Source organism: Lissotriton vulgaris, chromosome 6 (genome assembly GCF_964263255.1).
Source record: "Lissotriton vulgaris chromosome 6, aLisVul1.2, whole genome shotgun sequence".
Lineage (NCBI taxonomy): Eukaryota > Metazoa > Chordata > Amphibia > Caudata > Salamandridae > Lissotriton > Lissotriton vulgaris.
In genome coordinates this window covers 365240705-365260149 of record NC_141694.1, presented here as the reverse complement: position 1 = coordinate 365260149, position 19445 = coordinate 365240705, and the positions used below count along the sequence as shown (strand labels likewise).

The following is a 19445-nucleotide window of genomic DNA, read 5'->3' as shown; positions in this document are numbered from 1 at the left end:
CCAAATACACTGAAGTCACTCCAGGCTGAGGATTCTTGGTGGTGGTGGTCCAGAGTCCACTCTTTATTCATCTTGAAGCCAGTTATGTCCTCAGGGCTGCCGTTCCAGATTGTGCAGCAGGGGCAGTTAGTCAGATTGCAGGGTCTGGTTGGTGCAAATCAAACTTCCAGCACAGACACTTCTTCTTCTCTGGTTTCAAGCAGCAGATCTGAGAGGCTCTGCCCCTCTAAGATATTTATTCAGTGTTCTCTGGGGTCAATCAAGACAGCAGTCCCGTCCAATGAGGTTAAGGGCAGTACCCCAGAACATGACCATTTCCTCCAAAGTGTGGCACAAAGGTCTCCCAGAAAGCACTATTTCTCCAACATTCAATATGGCTTAAGTCTCAGCAGAGAAGCAAGAGCTAGCTAAACCAACCTCCGGAATCGCTCATTTCAATAACTCCCCTACCTCCTCCCTCTGCACATTTATTCCTTAAGCCTGCCATCTGGCTGGGTTCAGAATGGAAAGGGGGTAGATGAACCTGGCTGTCTCCGCCTGTTCCCTTCTACCTTTGAAGCTGAAGCTTTACGGCCCTTCCCCTCTGTTTTGGTGTTCCCGTGGAGAAGTGTCCTCTTATAAGATATACAGGCACATGCATCAAGCAATTTAGGAATTGCAAACGGTGCGAATCGCAAAATTCGGCCGTTTGCGATTCCCAAATCACTATTTGGGATGCATTAACCAAAAAGTGAAGAAATCGCTTTTTTTGCGATTTTTTAAAGTGCGATTGCTTTTAAGGAATCGCAATTTAGCGATTCCTTAAAAGCAATGCATGAAACTGAAAAAAATTGCGATTTCGCAATTAGAGAGAAAAAATTACCATGAGGTTGGACCTCATGGTAATTTTACGAAATGTTAGAAAAATGCAATTTTGTGCATTTTTTTAACTTTCATATTGTGCACACACTTGCCCTTAGGGCATGTGTGTACACAACATATGTGCATTGTTTGATTTCAGGGGTGCAACAGGGTGTCCTTTGGACACCCCTGCACCCTTGAAATCGCAATCTCAATTTGCGATTAGCTAATTGCGATTCGCAAATTGAGATTGTCTTCCCATTCATTCCTATGGGCCTCTAGGCCCATAGGAATGAATGGGAAGGGATTCCTTAATTGCGATTCGCAAAATGCTAATCGCAATTAAGGAATTCTAAGAAATCGGAATTTATTTAGCGATTTCTTAATGCATAGGCATTTGCAATTCCTTAATTGCGATTCCTTAAAAATCGCAATTAAGGAATCGCAAATGCCGAGATTGATGCATGTACCTGATAGCCTTTCCTCCCTGGGTACCACTTATCACTTCATCAAAGAAGCCTGGCTAATCCACTTAACTCTGGCTAATCAGGTCAGACCACTGGGAGGCAACATTTTGGCTTAAAGACAAGAAAGTCGTATAACATATTTTCTGATCATTTTATTAAAAATTCTACAGTAGCATATTGTTGGATTTATCAATCCCATTCTCTCCTAAATCCTTGAATGATATTTTTTGGTTGTCCCTTGCAGTAGTTATTAATTCATAAACTATTGGACTGTTAACCTATGTGGCTGGGGATCTTAAATGGGGAAAATGAAATCTCCAATTTCTCCTGCGTCAGAGCCTATACAAATGTTTTTATAAGGACCTGGTTTCTGACTACATGACCCTCCACCCCTGGGAGAAATGTAGATCCTCACTCCACAGTGCTTCAAGCACAAAAATATATTTTGAGAATCACTTTACTACAATGAGGACAGTGAAATGTGCAATTTCTCTATCCTCAAGGCACATAACACCTTGTTTATAAGGGCCCTCTTTATAAGGGCCTCCCTCCCCCCTGGACAGTCAGGGGTGACACTGGGGGTACCTAATATGCCACAATATTTTAGTTTATCGATTTATAAGTGACCCAAACACCAAAGTCAATGTTGGTCACAAATTACATTTTAAAAGCAGTCCTGCAACACGGGCTGCTTTTAAACTGACTCCAGGCTCTCAGCAGTGCACATATGTAAGTGCAGGAAGGCCTGCTGGCCTCTAAACTACCATGCCCTATTATATACTAGGGACTTAAAGGTAGTTGTAATCCCCTTCCCCTATTTTGTACTATGGCCTTATAGGGGAGATCATGCCAACACTAGGGTTACCCTAACCCACAGTGTTTCCTAGCGTATGTAGGTGTTTTCACTGTATTGTAAGTATGTTTTCAGCATAGCACTGGCCCTGGGTCTGGTTAGGCAGAGCCCAGGGACAGTCAGAGTCAGTTACCACCAGCACCAGTCATCAAAAATAAATGGGGGTGCCCAGGGCACAGGATGACTTTGCAACACTTATGATCAGGTCCTTAATCAGAAGGTATCAATCAACATCCATGCAATCACAGTCAAAGCCTCTCTCAAGGTTTTAGCCATGCAGTAAGAGATGGATCTATCTCATCTTAAAAGTGTTTGACGTCAGTCTGCACCATAATTGGTGAAGAGAGTGCATTCAAGAGTTTTTGTCCAAAAGGTAATATAGATTTGCTTCCTACTCTCCTACTATGACTGCAATGTAATTGTGTTAAGTGGGAGCCAGTTGATGTCAGAGACCAAACAGGGACATGCTGAACCACCCACTTCTGTTTAATGTCGAGGCAGTGTATTGTGCAGAAGTCTGTGCATGAACACAGTATTTACAGGCAGTCAAGGTAGCTTTCAAAAGATAGAGGAGATATCTCCTATTTATTTGTTCCCTTTTAATGGCTGCTAACAACTAAATCCAAGTATATTGTCGCTTGTTACATTCACCTCTGAAACCTGTGCCAGTTACCAATACAGATTAGGAAACAATCAACAAATGTGTCCTAATACAGAAATATCCTTTGGAAAATTATCTCGTCAATCACTTCTCATATCACCTACATGCTGACAACGCCTAAATTATTTTCTCTTTTGCTCACTGATGCAAACGTTGTCTAAACTAAAGCTAGTCTAATTTCCAGCCTTACAAGCTCTACTTCCCTCCTTATACTATCCCAATTCACTTACCTCCCACACCCAATGCCAAGAAGCTAGGAGCCTATTTAATTCCAGTATGTGATAAGAGTCCTTCATCATCACTACTACAGTTCCTAAGTCTCAGCAGTTTAAAAAAAGAAACTTCTGGGAGCACCTTCTCTTCCAGACAGCCAAGTTCATAATAAAAGCATCCGTCCTGAGCAAATTGGACTATTTAAAGTGTCTGCTTATGGGCAACCACTAAAACAACTTCACTCTCTTAGACAAAATAAAATATGTTTATCACATGTACGTAGTAAAAATTGCCCAGACATGGACTGACTTTATCCCACCCGCCCACTAAGGTCAATAAAGATTGTAATCTGCCAAATGCAGGGCTCGATACAGAAGTATTTTTCTTTGCCTTCATTACAAGTTGGCTGGAGCGGTATCACAGAGTAGAGGGAGAGACTGGGGGAAGATACCATGCTTGCTAATTCCAAGTGGCCTGGTGTTCCTGAACCTGGGATTACCAATTGCAGGCCCACCAAACCCAGTTTTACCATGTCAGATCCGCACACTGTAAAACTGCAAATGATAAGGGGCATGGTTGCAGGAACATTGCCCCCCTCCCCTCCCCCACCTCCAGCACCAAAAGCAGAACAGATAAGGCTCCCCAGAGAGATCAGAGCATCTTATCACCCCATATGCTCTCTCCACCGACCAAACCCTTATCTGCACCCGACCCATAGTGACCTATACCATCAGCCCAGAGGATTTGTCCACAGAATGCAGGAGACATGTGGCACAGGATCCAGTAATTACGTGTGTGTGTGTGTGTGGTTATCCATGGACAGTATCCAATAATGACCAGATTTAGGTACTGGGTTACTGGCCAAAATTAGAGCTTCTGGGCAGGCAATGCCCTCTCATCTCAATCCAGACAACCCGTAATTAGATTTGTAAAATTTAAACCAGACACATTACGATATCCCTTGAGATCCCAAGCCCTGAACAGAATATTGTCACAAGTCCTTTCACATGACAAAGTTCACTTTCACCACCCCACACATGGTACTTATATATACAACACCAATATACAGCAATGCCAATTATAAGCGTACTCACACTACTCAAACCTTCATTCATCATCACTCACCATGTGCAACCATCACAACTACAAATGTTTGTATATACCAATTGTTGATATGTGTAGCACAGTCGACACGCATACACAAATGAGAACCTCGTTCCAAGAGCCTGATGTGTGGTAATACACCTTTAGCATCATACTCAAAAAGAAACAAAAATGTGATGACTGAATACTTAAAATAATCTCAGCCACGTTCCAGTTCACTGATTTGTTTTGCTTACATTGTAACCGAGGACCACCCTTATGCTAAAACCAGGGGACTGGAATGTGGTCCAGAGTCATTACCAGTGTACGGATTAATTCAATCTTCCACCCATCACTTTTTTGGTATTACTGTTTTAGCCTCGTACACCATGCAAATGCCACTATGCCTTTTAACCTCATTCTTTTAATTTTAAATTAGTGGTAACCCAACGCCCTACAAAATGGTGCATTTAATAAGGAGCTCGAAGAGCCAAGGCAATCCACTTAAGAACTAACTGGCTACTAGCCTACAACATTGGAAAAACATCTATTATCAATTACTCTCGCTATGCTCTAGCAAGTAATAAAGATTCAGCTATGTAAGATATGAAAAACTATCCGAGACAGAAGGACCCCTTGCCACTTTCCGTACATGTGCAGAGGAAGGAGGCTAAGACAACTCTGGTCCTGTGGGACTTCGAATCTGTCAACCTTTCAGGATAAGCAAAGCATATGCAAATAACCCCCGTTTTACATGGATGGTATGTAAATGGATTTCGCATGCATATTCATTTTGGAACTCTTAAAATCCTGACTTTCTTGACATCCCCAAGGATCGCTGTTGTGTTTCTCTGGTGAATATAAAAGTACTGTCACTACTCTTTTCTGATCTGCATCTTACAATATTATTCAAGTGCATTTCTGTGAAATAATTACCTCGTCCTTTCTGAGAGCTATTACGCTCCATAATAATTATAAAGATATATCTGGAAAAGCCATTATGGAACAAACCACAACGCAAAACATTTTGCAATTGTTAATTTGCTTTGTATGAAAATGTAGGGCTGCTAGGACTAACTATACTCAAAGGGCAGATTAAAGAACTAAATTGCCCTAAGGCACTTTCTGGCAGGAGGGTGAACAAAAGGCTTAGTGCTGATAAGATATAGTCCAATGGGATCAGGCGCCAGCCCCAGGTCACGGATCCAAATCCCAGTAGTAGTCTTTCATCCATTGCAATTCTATTAAAAAAATAGTACTACTGAGTTGGCTAATAAATTAATAGTTCAAAAACCTAGGCACAATTGGGTCATGAGAGCTAAAATACTCATCATCATTTATCTGCCATTGCTTTATGAATGGGAAGAAGGCTCTTTCTGGCCTTCTTTTGAATTTAAAAAGCTCAGTTGCTAAACAGTTTGAGCCAAAGTTCGAAAGTCTGGACTTTTGCTACCTCTAAGTTGGGCGATGGAGCACTTGCCTACATGGGTAGCCTACCACACAGTGGAGGATGTGTGTTTGTAAGGGTATTTATTATCTTTGTTGTGATTCTATGTGGGCGGTGTTTCCACATCGGGTCAGATGAGCACTAAGATTTGGCTATTTTGCTATAGGATGCATTTATTAGTGGAGTCATGGATGAGGAAGTGAGAGAAAGGCGCACCGTTTGTGGTTTCCAGTAAGCTGTCAGTGTTGATCAGCTGTGCAGGTATGGTTTGGCATTGCTTATGATCACAGACCACTAAGCTGGTTATCACCTTTTGTTGTTATGGAACCAAACTATACCTCACTGAAAAAGCCTACTGAGACTGATATTGGTCTGGGGTTGCCTGTGTTCTCTTCAGGAGGGAGACTTACCAAGCAATTTGGGTGGTTTGATATGATATGATAAAAATTACTTATTAAGCGTGTGTTCACCAGCGGTTTCTTGGCGCTAAACGGAGATGCGTAGACAGATGCAGAGTGAGTTAGTTAATTAAAGGCCTGGGGCAAAAAGCCACGTCTTAAGGGATTTCCTAAACTGAGGATAGGAGGGAATTAGGCGCAAGTCGGGGGGGGGGGGAGGGTATTCCAGAACCGAGGAGCCAGGGTCGAGAATCTTAGTCCACCATGTTTTTTTCGTTTGCATGAACAAGGGGTCAGTAAATTCAGGCTGGAAGAGCGTAGCACATAAGAGGGGGCATAAGGCTGAATTCTGGTGGCAATAAAAGCAGGTCCATGGGCTGATAGGGCTCTGTGGATCAGGCAGCCAAGTTTAAAGAGGCTGCGCTGAGTCAATGGGAGCCAATGGAGACTCCTAAGCAGAGGTTTCGCGTGGTGGGATTTAGGCTGGCCATAAACAAGCCTGGCGGCTTGATTCTGTACCAGTTGTAACATGTGTGATTGGTATGCAGGGATTCCGGGTACAGTGAGTTAGCGTAGTCAATATGCGACATAACTAAGGCCAGGGTAACTTGGATACGAGCCTCAAAGGATAAAAATCTGCTAATTTCCCGAATTCTTTGCAAGTGGAAGAAGCAAACGCAAACCACCAAATTTATCTGGGCCTTCATGGTGAGGTCACTACTAATTGTGACACCTAAACTTTTGACCGAACTGACTGGGGAGGGTGGACATCCCAAAGCAGGGGGCCAAAAGTTAGAGTTCCAAGGATTGGCCAAGGTCCCGGTGAGAACCAGCTCCGTTTTGTCAGGATTGAGCTTTAACTGGTTTAAATTCATCCAGTTGCTAATGAAGTTCATGGTTGATTGAAAGTTCTCCATTGAGGAGGGTGACGAGTCAATGGTAGAGATAAGCTGGAGGTCATCAGCGTAGTTAAAAGGTACTACTTCTCTCTTCCGAAGATCTAAAATCAGGGGAAAAATGTACAGGTTAAAGAGAAGAGGGGAAAGAGAGGAGCATTGAGGGACCCCGCAGGTCAGTCTTTTTCTCAGAGGAGAAATTGGAAAGACGGACCGCTTGGTAGCAATCATTGAGGAAGGAGATGATCCATTTTAGCGGGAGGCCACGGATGCCAACGCTCTCGACACGATCAACCAATACATTATGATCGACGGTGTCGAAAGCCGCCGACAAGTCTAGGAGCACTAGTGCCTGCGCGATGTTCTGATTAGCCCCCTTTCTGTGTTGATCGTGAACCGCCAGAACGATGGACTCAGTAGGATGTTTGGGCCTAAAGCCCGCTTGATGCGAGTCTAAGTTTTGGGAGTGTTCCACAAATGTGCTCTGGCAGTTTGCTACATGGGCCTCCAAATGTTAACCCAAAAAGGGTAGCAACGATATTGGGTGGAAGTTGCTAAGTACAAGGGGGTCAGAGCCTACTTTTTTAAAGATAGGTGCAACTTCCGCGGTCTTAAAGAGGTTATGGACAATGCTCGTGGTGAGGGAGTAATTAAGAAGCAATAGGGGAGGTTCGGGAAGATGAAAAAAGACCTCCTGCGTGATATAAGGGGGGCAACTGTCCGTCGGGGAGCTTGAGCGAACCCTTTTGAGGAGGGAGAAGAAGATCTCCTGAGTAATCCGCAGAAAAAGCTCAAGATGGAGGGGATTACGATAAGCATAGTCGGAGTCAGGGGGTGGGGTGGCCTTTGGGATGCTAGCCTTGATGTTGATGATTTTGTCAATAAAGTATGTGTCAAGGGAGTCATAAAGGGATTGTGAAGGGGTGGGTTTAACAGTGACACGGTCAGGTTTGACGAGTTTGTCCGCAATGGAGAAGATGTCTTTTGCTTTGTTGGTGGAATCCAGGATTTTCAGCGAAAAGTAATCAGATTTTGCTCTGAGTATGGCGCTCTTGTAATCATTGAGGGCCAGTGTCCAGATAGATTTTTTGATAGGACAGTAATCCTGTATCCACTTGCGCTCAGTTTGGCTCAGGGCAAGTTTCTTTCCCTTGAGATTGTTGGTGAACCATCGCTGAGCGTAATGGGGCATCTTACATTTGAGCTTTCTCAGGGGAGCAAGACTATCTCTCGCCAATGCCAGCCAGGCATTGATGTTTTCTGCCTGAGCATGCGGTGATACCGGGTGGCCAGTGGGCAGAGAGATTGGGGGCATAGAGGAGGATAGGAGAGCGCAGAGTGTTAAAGGATCAACCCTGCTCCAATTCCTGGCCATAGAGGAGTCTTGAGGAGGGGCTTTGGAGACGGGAATGTTGGAATGGAATAACAGATAAAGTGGTGGTCAGACCAAGTGCAGGGGGTGATATGTAAGTCAGTGATCTCAAGGTCGGAGGTCCAGATCCGTTCCAGGGCTGTTCTCATGAGGAGCAGGGTCAGAACTGATTTGCATACCAAGGGTGTTTGTCTAGACTGACACATTGGTGAAAAATGATAGGTTGGAATGCTACAACAAGCAACTGCCAGTGGTTAGACTATCTGCTAGCATTCCAACCATTACCTTTTGTGTAACTGATATGACATATAGTTGTTCGTTTTGTATACATTTACAGGACTATACAATATTCAGGCAATATCCAGGTCAGACCTTCATAAATTACCCAGACACAGAATTTCTGTGATGGTCAGACTGTTCCAGGTCTGTGGACTGCAAGACAGTAGATTGTGCATGAGGACGGTGATTACAATTGTTCTGGGTTCTATCTCAGGGTATGGGGCAATGCAGTTATCTTGGAAACAGCCATGTTTTCACATATCATTTAAACGGTAAATGCTCTTCAATGCTTCAAAACTTGGCTGGTAGTGAGGTGCACAGCTAGGAAAGCAGTGCCCCGTATGGATTTCTTATAGTAAGGATGGATGTCGATCTGTGGTGTAAGCATGGAAAGCATGGTCCTATTGTGTTTGCGGTGCTTACATTTCATTTGTTGGTATTGTGGTCCCTTTCCTCGGAAGCATGTTGAATTGAGTACCAGTGTAGCGCCAGGCTACTGTTTTAGGGATTTTTGACCCTAGAGTCAGCCGTTTGCAAATAAAATGTCATCACAATTTCTACTGGGTGACATCCCATGAACTAAACACACAGTACTCCACTCCCAAGGAGGGAGAGAGGGGGGGTCCTAGGGAGAATATTTAAAGACCCAACAGTTTTAATCCCCAAACCTACTAATACATAACACAAGAAAACTGATGGTCTAAGTGCAAAACAAAGGAAGGTATATGTAACCATAGACACAGAACAGAAGTAAGCCAAACAACCCACATTGAATGTTTCATCAATCTAGCTGTGAGTAAAAATGAAAGGTTGATAGAGCCTTTGCGACTTCATGTCAGGAGAAACCCTGAGGAGGGCAGAAGAATAAGGATTTCCATCAACTGCCCTTGGTGGCCAGTGTCATCATTTGGAAAACCAAAGGCGCCCTATGTCACCTCAGCTCTTCTGGCAATGAGCCAAATGTTGGTAGACTAGGCGTATAGTGACAAGGAAGAAAAGTGCAGTGCAAAGAATATAAATGTGAGTGAATTAAAAAAAGTCGCAACAGTGGCCCAAAACCCTTTATTGATGACCACTGGTGGACTTATTAAAAAATACAGTGTCGGTTTCGAACAAATCTACCGAAAATGGTCTACTAGTTTCAGCCGCTATGGATCTAAGAACCCCAGCTTTCTTCAGGACCTAATTAATTTTGCTACTGCATTAAGTATGGTGATAATAAAAAAACTAACAAATATCACAGTGTTAAATGTATGTGACCATCCCATGAACCCATCTGATCCTTCAATTTTAAGAGTTTTTAGAATTTGTAAACATACATGTATGAACCTACTGAGGTCAATTCTCAGCTTGGAAAGTCACCAGAGTGATAGGGGACAAGATGGTGGCTGCCTGAGTGTTGCAGGCAGTCACTCTCTATCAATGCTCCCAGCGAGAAAGTGAAGAGGAATGACGCCGTGAAACTTTCTTACCGCTGATATTTGCTGGGTTTTGAGAACCCGATGAGGCTGCTGAGAGAGGCTGGATTCCTGGCAGGGCGGGCTCTGAGATTCTTCTCGGCAGCAGTGTCCGCTGCTAAATACGTGGTACTGCGGGAGGCGAGGGGGCTATGCCGCTACACTGTATCTTCCAGAGGAGAGACGGGCTTCTGTCAACAAAGAAAAATATTGTTTCTGACACCACCGAGATTACTGCTACGCCGCCGAAAGGGAAAGTGTGCCTTAAGGAGCCCAGTGCAACCGTGGGGTGTGGGGGGTGCTAAAGGAGCATCGCTGAATCAGTGCGTGGAAATGGAGGGGAATAGTTTGAGTTCGAGTCAGCCAGTAAACAGGGCTCTGCTGGTCAGCCTGAGGAGAGGCGAATGAGACAGAACCGGAGGGGAGGAGGTCCGAGAGAGCTGTCAGACCTAAACAACCGATGGTGCCCGAAATGTTTGCAGGGCGAGGTCTCTCTTCTGCTCCCGGAGAGAAGGACTCACCTAAAGGTAAAAATAAAAACAATGCAGGGTTCGGAGCTAGCTCGCAACCAAGATGGCTGCCTGAGCCGAAAGCTCCCCCGTCTCATCCTACATCCTGCAAGAATCCTGCGTATACACTGCATTTCGATGGTTCCTGGCTACAGTCCTCTGTTGCTGACCATCCCGGGAACCTGGCTGGCGCGAAATTGACCTCTGTGCTGGACGGCGTCCCTTGAAACGGACTCTGAAGCCTGACGGAGCTGCAGTGGCGAGGCCGCTCTGGCTTCTTGGAGCGAGTCTGGCGACCTGTCGGTGGGGCAGACGATTGAGCTACGACGGCGACGGCCTTTGCACAAGCCAGGAGGAGAGAGGAGCTTGCGCCCGCCGCTACATCTGAGGAGTGGACACGCAGAGGACGGCCTGATATGCGGCGATATCGAGAGAGGAGGTGGGCACGGCCCTCCGACGAGTGCGGTGAGGCTGCCGGCAGTACCTGGGCTCTGTGGCGTGCGCCTCTGCGCTTGCCCCCTGCTCTCCCCGCCGAGCCGTACGGAGTGCTCTGCCCATTGCAAATCCCCCCCCCGGCCCCCCCCCCCCGCCCTGGCCCATTGGGGGTCTGCCCTTCGAGGATTGCTGCCCTGAAGGAGGAGAGGCAGATCGCAATTGCCCCTTGGCCCCCGTGCTGCGATGCCCGTTTCCGGGGTGTGAGGAGCTGTTTGTGCCAGAGGACGAGGCTCCTGGGTATCGACCTGAAGTGCCTGAGGCCTGGCAATCCTTGAGAACTGAGCCTGGTGTGGAGGGCCGTGCCTGTGGCGCAGGTGTCCCAGAGCTGCGGCCTGGCTGGCGGCCTGCAGGGAGCCTTGGCGGCTGGGGAGACCCTTGGGATACGCGCTGCCGCGCCGAAGGCGACATTTGGCGCTGGCTGGGGGGGGGGTGCGAGGGTTCGGACGCCCACGGCGGAGCTCCTCGTCGGCGGCGGTGCCTACCCGCAGACGGTAGTACTGGTGGAGGCAGGCCGGGGCCGAGGCGCCCTTCGGAGTACGAGCGCTGTGTGGAACTGCTGCAAAGGCCCTGATGCTTTGACTCTCCTCCAGAGTCGCGCTACAAGGTGAGGGTTTCTCTGCGCTAGCCCCCTCACCTCCCACGTGCCAGGGTGACATCTACCCACACCACCTGCTGAGTTGTGACCCCACGCGGGGTTGTTGCCATCGATACTGATATTTTTCCCTAGTGGGTCGACTGGGGGAGTCTACTGCCTGTCCCCAGCCAGTGCCCCCTTTGGAGTAGGTTCGTATATCGGTGGATGCCAGACGCTGACCACACAGATTTGGGGTACGCGGTGCTTGTGCCTCCATTATTGAGCTGCCTACGCGACGCTGTTGTAGTTCTCGGTGCACCAACGAGACGGCCTGGTTGGCAGTTATTTGCGGTGCCCGGGCTGTTTGCAACTCTGTGCGTGTAACTATGAGGCTGGAATGGGGCGCACGGACAGATCGCAGCCTAAGCTATTCTTCGGCCCTAGTGGACCCAGGCCTGGCGACGCCACAGGAGGGAATGAGAATGGAGAACGCAACACGACGGAGGACACCCAGCAGCAGGACTTACGTGGACTACTCATAGCTATGGAAAAGAGCCTCCAGGGAGGGATGACCACACTGGGGACAAAGCTTGATGCGCTCACTTACCGCATGGACCGCATGGCTGAAAGGCTGGACAAACAGGCGGAGCGTATTGACATGTCTGTGCGCTGCCTTACTGAAGTGGAAGACGCGCAGACCTCTTTGGGCGCCAAAAATAAGCAAATAGGCAGAGCCATGCAGTCCCTACTTGACAAGACTGAGGTTGCATCGCTCTCGGCGATGCAACCTCCACATTACGGGCCTGATTGAGAACATTCAAACTGGGAACATGGAGTTATTTGTTGAGAACCTACTGAAGAAGCTCCTTGGTGACACGGCCTTCTCTGCGATGTTTGTGGTAGAGAGGGCCCACTGCTCTTTGGGCCCGCGACCTAAGCCGAGGGCACCCCCGAGGCCCATAATTGACAAACTGCTTAACTATAGGGACCGTGATGTGGCTCTAAAGTTGGCAAGAGACAAACAACCACTACAGTATGAAGGCTCGGTTCTCTCACTATTCCTGGATTTCACTGCCAGGGTGCAGGAGGCAAGGAAACAGTTCGAGTCGATGAAACGACAACTGTGTGAAATGGGATCGGACTACGCGATGCTATACCCGGCGAAACTGAGAATCAACAGACAGGGGAAGTCTAGGATCTTCACGGACCCTAAAGCGCTGCAGAGTGCCCTTAAGGACTGACGGAGGGAGGACCGATCGCCCATGAATGAGGAGTCTGGCGCTGCGGGGGGCTCCATGGACGATCAAGACTGACTGAGCTTTGTACAGATAAGCTGCAAGATTTATAATGCAGGATGTTCCATGGGGTGGGGGGGGGGGAGGGGGGGGGGAGTGGGGACGTTGGGGAGAAACTACACGAGACCTAGTCTATTGCCCGGTCTGCTGGTGTGGCCGAGGCGATGCGGAATAGGGTTTTTTTCTGAGCAGAGTAGTCGCAGTAGATAGATACACTGGATGGTACTATGTGTTCGTCAATGGGCGGCTTCGGATTTCTAGATATATGCTGTGCTGCTAAGTGCTATGGCAAACCCTGCCTCCTGCCTAGCAGGATATCACTGTTATTCCGGTTTGAGAATGTGGGACGGATAATGCAGCAGGTGGCTATACTTGTTTCTACATCACGCGAGATTTAGCTGTTTATTGTTTCTCTACTAAGGGATGGTTGGTTAGAGCTGATGGTTATACGAATACTAGCCTGGACTTGGGACGGGGGAGGGGCAGGGGGCAATGTAACACATTTTTTACTAAAGCTTGCTAATTGCGGACTACCTTTGCCCTCGTGTGATACCCACTGAGTTTGGACACAGGGGGGAGGGGAGCTCTGTTCTCCTGTTATGGGTTTCGATGTTCTAGGGTTGGGCGGGGAGGCGTGGGTGAGTTCTGTGGGATGGGGGGAGACCGCAGCCTAGTTGGGGAAGGGCAGGCATGGGTGCGTGAGGGACGGGAGTGGTCAGATGCTGCGGCATCAGGAAGGGGTGGAGGGGGGTGAGGCTGTGTCTTGAGGGAATGTTTTACAAGTTTCCATGTGTGGCAATGGCAGAATACTTTGTTACGAGAATGATCCAGACACTATTGGTGGGCGACTCATGCAGACTTCTGCGGACGAGATGACACGGGAGGGATAAGGCTCCGATACACTGAAGTTGTTGACCTGGAACGTACGTGGCCTAAACGACCACCGTAAGGTGCGAAAGATCTTACAATATTTTGCTAGACATAGAGTGGATGTAGCCCTATTGCAGAAAACGCACCTCCCCCCAGACAGTCACATACTGCGATACCGGGGCCTCATGGGTAATGTAAATGCCGCGGGGTTCACTACACATGCAAGAGGCGTCCTCACGTGGATCAATCCAAAAGCCTCGCTGAAATTGACGCCGCTTGTGACGGACAGGGAAGGGAGATACACGATCACCAACTGCTGTGGCAAGGGCATGGAAATGTGTATAGTAAACACTTATGGTCCTAATTACGACCACCCGGATTTCTTAACAGAATTAGCAGCTAAGATTATGCTGCACTCAGAGGAGATGGTTTGTTGGGGAGGCGATTTTAACATGACAAGACAGCAATGTATTGACAGGTCGGACAGCCCTGCCCGTCAGCCGTCGGCCTCAACTAGAGTGCTGGATGCACAGCTCACCAGTCTGGACTTATTGAACTTATGGAGGCATAGACATCCTACACTGGGAGGTTACACACACTACTCGGCCCCACATAATATACATACCAGAATAGATTATTGGTTTGTCGCGTCGCAATTATTTACTAACGTCCAGACCTGTACTGTCCTACCGCGCACTTATTCGGACCACTCGCCGATTTTACTGTCAATGACCACGCCGACGCGACGCATTCCACCATTCGCATGGCGCTTCCCTCCGTACTCTTTGTTGGATGCCCTCTTTAGAGAGGTATGATCAACAAAAAGTGAGCAACCCAGAATACCCTTGAGGGTTTGGGTGATTAGATAGAGAGGTATAGATGCCTTCAAGGGAGTTTGTTTAAACACCAATTGATAATTTCAGACTGATTTTGGAGGATAAATTAATGATCCTTACATGCAATCAATTCATCAAAAAATACATTCTTAATTACTCATATAGCCTCTATTTGGTCTCGACACATGGGCCTCTATTTGGTCTTGACACATGGACAATGTTGTCCATGTGTCAAATAGAGGCTATATAAATAATTAAGTATATATTTTTTGATGAATTGATTGCATGTAAGGATCATTAATTTATCCTCCAAAATCAGTCTGAAATTATCAATTGGTGTTTAAACAAACTCCCTTGAACGCATCTATACCTCTCTCTTTAGAGAGGAGCTGTCGACGGCTATTGAGACGTTCTTTGATGCCAACGAGGGTTCTGTTGACTCGTTCCAGACTGTCTGGGAGGCGCTCTAGTTGTACGTCAGGGGTGTGACTATCTCTAAACACTCGGGGTCCTAAAATCGATTAGAGGCAGACTACATGCCTTAGAAACCAAGCTCAAGGACCTGGAGCTCCAATGACTCCAGGATGACAGCGAGACTCTAGCCCAGGAAATAGCTGGGGCACTGCAGGAGTATAACGAGGAGGCGGACGCCGAAGTTAAGCACCTGGGCAAATACGGGCAAATACGCCACGGCTCAGTCATACTGTGAGGGAGAGCGTCCGGGTTCGGTTCTGGTGCGGCTGGCTAAGCGGGGATGGGACAGGACGAGCATACTAGTGCTGAGGTCCGCAACGACGGAAGTTCCTCTCTCGAACGCACAGGTCGCGGAGCGCTTTCGTGAATATTACGCAACGCTATATGCTTCGCGTGGCCCAACCCCGGAGGAACGCATTATCGACTACCTCTCTCATATAGAGCTACCCTGGCTCTCCAATCTGCACCGCGAGATTTAAGGAGCAATAATGGCATCAGTAAGGTAAAGCCTATAATTGAAAAGCCTGAAAGGTCTGTACCCCTTGAATTAAACGCAGTCTGGGTCTGAACTCATTAATGCTACCAGTAATCTTAGTAGGCTCAGACCTGTCTACTAACAGCGGGAGGGATAAAACTGACGATAATGATTTTACAGAAGAAGATAGTGGCAGCCCCTCGGTTAAACCGGACATACAGAAACGCATACCATTTTGTACGAAGAAGAGGAGTGTAAAGGAGTCTGATAAGGATAAGGGCTTCACTTCAGACAATAGTCACTCTAGCCAGCTGAAATGTGATTATTATGCTTCCCAATTTAATAGAAGAATGGAAGAGGAGCACAAAACCCAGTCTATGAATGTGGAAACCACTCCTTGTGCTGGCAACAACCCAGGGGACCAGGTATCCCCTCCATCGATGGAATTAATATATGCTACATTTTTTTTTTTTTACCACAAAAAAATAAGTTTATTTTGCTTGTTTTATTTTTGACTGGACTCAGATTTTGAGGTGGAGGCTCTCAGCGAAGACAGCCGGCATCTCTTGGCAATCTGTTCCTGGCGTTTCTCCTTGGCTTCCTTCATTCTCTTGGCCAGAAGTTTGGCATACTCTGATGCCTCCTCCTTGTTCTTCTTAGTGCGCTGCTTCTTCAGAGCTATACGCCTGCGCTTGTGCTGCAGCACTCTAGGAGTCACCAGACGTTGAATTTTGGGTGCCTTTGTTCTAGGTTTCTTGCCTTCTTTGCTTAGGGGATTCCTCACAACATACTGGCGGACATCATCTTCTTTGGAAAGGTTGAAGAGCTTGCGGATTCTACTTGCTCTCTTTGGACCAAGACGACGGGGGACAGTGTTGTCAGTCAGGCCAGGAATATCCTTCTTGCCTTTCCTCACAATCACAGAGTTGAGCACGCTCAAGTTGGCATCAACAATGCAACCATGGACAGATTTACGCTTGCGTTCTCCAGTTCTTCTTGGGCGATAGCAGGAGTGCCCCTTGCTTAGGAGCAGCCGGAGACGAGTGTGGGTCAGGACACCTTGCTTCATGGGAAACCCCTGCTTATCATTGCCACCGCTGATTCGGAACACATATCCCTTCCACTCATCACCCAAGGGATCAGCAGAAACTTCGGTGGCCATGCGCTTCTCATAGAAAGTTCGCAGTTTGCGCTCATCGTCAACTTCGATGAGCTTCTGGCAGCCAGTGGCCGGAAAGGAGATGTTGAGCTTCATCTCGCAGCTCGCCTGAGATCCGCCGCCGGAAAGATATGCTACATTAAAGCAGATGCAGTCAGAGGCACGCCAGGAACATAAGAGGGCTCATTTGGCTACAAAAAAGTTGCAGAGTGCGGTGCGTAAAGTGAATAAAACCTGCTCAGAGATCTGAGAGCGCACCACTGCACTGAAAGAACGTATTGTACAATTAGAAGCCAGCGCAGAAACCGCAGAGAAAGTATCTGCTTCCAACGAGGGTAGGATGACCGACGTCCTCTGGAAACTAGAGGACTTTGAAAATAGGCTGCGTCGGAAGAATCTGAAACTTCTTGGCATAGCAGAAAAGGCTGAAGAGGATGATATCCGGGGGTTCACTCTGAGACTTCTTAGGGAGTCTTTCCCTGAGCTGGCACATTGGAACTGGGACGTGGAGGTCCAAAGGGTGCATCAGTTTCCCCTGATGCTGAAGAAAAGACCAAGTCAAGATGAGAAACCAAGGGTCATTCTTATTTTTTGGGGGAAATTTTCTCCTTCGACAATCTGCATTTGAAAGGGCCAGACCTGTTGCAAGGAGGTCGGTTGCAGAACACTCTTTTTGTGCAGCCTGCCTTTTGCCACTCTACTGTGAAGAGAAGATTGCGTCTCCGGCAGTTAATCTCCGACTTTCAGAAATTAGGTTGTGAGGCCTTTTTAATGAGCCCGGCCAGATTCAAAATTGTGCATAAGGGCTCAGTTTGAGTATTTGTATCAGAGATTAAGGCACAGGAATACTTACAGGAACTGACCTAAAATCATATCATCAACAACTGAAGTCGAGTTGAAACCGGGTTGAGAATCCTGAATGGGGATATTAGCTAAAATGGGATTGATCCTTCTACTGCTTCTTTTTTCTGATGTTGCTTGGTTTTATTTCGTAATTGCATTTCGTGTTTCTGTCTTCTTTTTGTGGTTTCCTTCCTTAAATATTGTTTTTTCTTTGGTAGAGGGCGACTAGGGGCACAACAACATGCAGGAGGCATCACAAGGGTCCTTGGACCTTTCTTGCCTTTTTGAGGGGGTTGGGGTGGGGATGGGTGGGAGGATTTTGGGGGGGTCAGGGGGAGACAGAGAAGTTTGTGTATTGTATGGGGGTTACACTTGTTTTTTTGGTATTTGTGGGGCTGGTCTGGGAGAGGTTGGGAAATGTTGCTTATGGCTAAATAAAGAAAATTAGAATTGCATCTATCAATATTTGTGGGTTAAATGACACCCAAAAAAGAAGGCGAATCAGCCTTGATGTCCAGTTTTTGAAGGCAGATATCCTATGCCTTCAAGAAACACATATTGAGGGTAGCAGGAAGGGTGTTCTGGAGATGGAGGGATATCAACTTATCACTCATACGACACAGGAAACTCGGACAAAAGGGGTGGCGATTTTGGTCCGAAAAGGATTGGGAAGCTATCCACGTATTCTTGCTGACTAAATGGGAAGATGCGTCATTGTGCAAATGTGTTTGGATAATTGGATGTACACTCTTTGTGTTGTGTTGGACGACCCTATTCTGTTTGATTGGCTAAAAGTGGAGCTAGTGGGGTGGCCTCTTCCCCTGATACTTTGTTGGGATCTGAATAACATGGGTTGCCAGGTTAATACCCAAAAGGCTCTGTATCGCGGGCGGAAACCCAGAGTTTTTAAAGCGTTTTGTCAACTTAGATCACTGCACGGGTTTGTAGATGTTTGGGCAGAAAAAAGGGGGTCTGACCCTGGTTTTACATATTTCTCTGCACTGCATCAAATGCATGCTAGACTGGACTTCTTTTTTGTCTCACAAGAACTGTTAGTTGGATGTTCGATAAGCAAATTTCCGAAAGTTATGTCAGACCATAATGTGAGAAGTTGGCCTGGTATATGACGTTCACTATTCTAGTGAACACCTTGCACCAGTCCAAACAACCCTTATGGTGATGGTTGTAAAGTCAACCTTATAGACCAGCTATCCTAGGGGTAGCGTGGACAGAACAGTCTTAGGCTAAAAGACTCTTGAGGGTGTGTAAAGCCAGCTGTTTTACCATATGTAACCCCTTGAATATCAAATGAAAGGACACCGCACAGGATATATATAAAATGTATATGTATTTATTCACTAACACACTCCTCTGAACTCTTTATGAGATCATAGGCAAAAGCACATAACAAGTTACACTTACAAATACTTTAAATAGCACAATATACAGTTAGGCCCTAGGGGCGCGTCAAACCATATACTTAGTAAGTGGTATAAGAACCACGATTTGGGAAAGGAGAAGGCCTAGGGCCTAGGGAATCGCTGGGGCTACACTATCTGACCCTTAGGTTAGGAGTAGGAGGCCCACAGGTGGCGCGTGCAGAGTCATCACTCTCACGCGAGAGTCAATAGAAACGTAAAAGGTAAGTAAATGAAGATTTAGGACACTTCCGGTCTAGCTAGAAGGTTACAACTAAAAACCTAGACACTTGGATAGTCAATACCGTTGAGAGCACCGAAGTACTCGCGTTACCTCACCCACAGGAAGTGGATGCATAGGAGTGAAGATGTGTCGGGTTTCGCCGTTGAAGTCTATGGGGCCTGTGAAGAAAGATGCTGCAGGCGACCAGGAGGAAGATGTCTGGGTGGATCCAAGGGTGGATCGAGGATGAAGAGGACCTGAAAGCAGAGGGGACAGAGTCTAGGTCACTAGCCAGTGACCGGGTGGAA

General features: G+C 47.0%; 1 protein-coding gene and 1 pseudogene across 3 annotated transcripts in view; both read right to left on the bottom strand.

Moving 5' to 3' along the window:
• EIPR1 (EARP complex and GARP complex interacting protein 1) overlaps positions 1-19445 on the bottom strand; it is a 919114-nt gene that overhangs the window by 475322 nt on the left and 424347 nt on the right. The window lies entirely within an intron of this gene.
• Positions 15983-16777, bottom strand: LOC147707345 (small ribosomal subunit protein eS6 pseudogene; annotated as a pseudogene). Its single transcript, XR_015296615.1, has one exon. The product of XR_015296615.1 is annotated as a small ribosomal subunit protein eS6 pseudogene (transcript).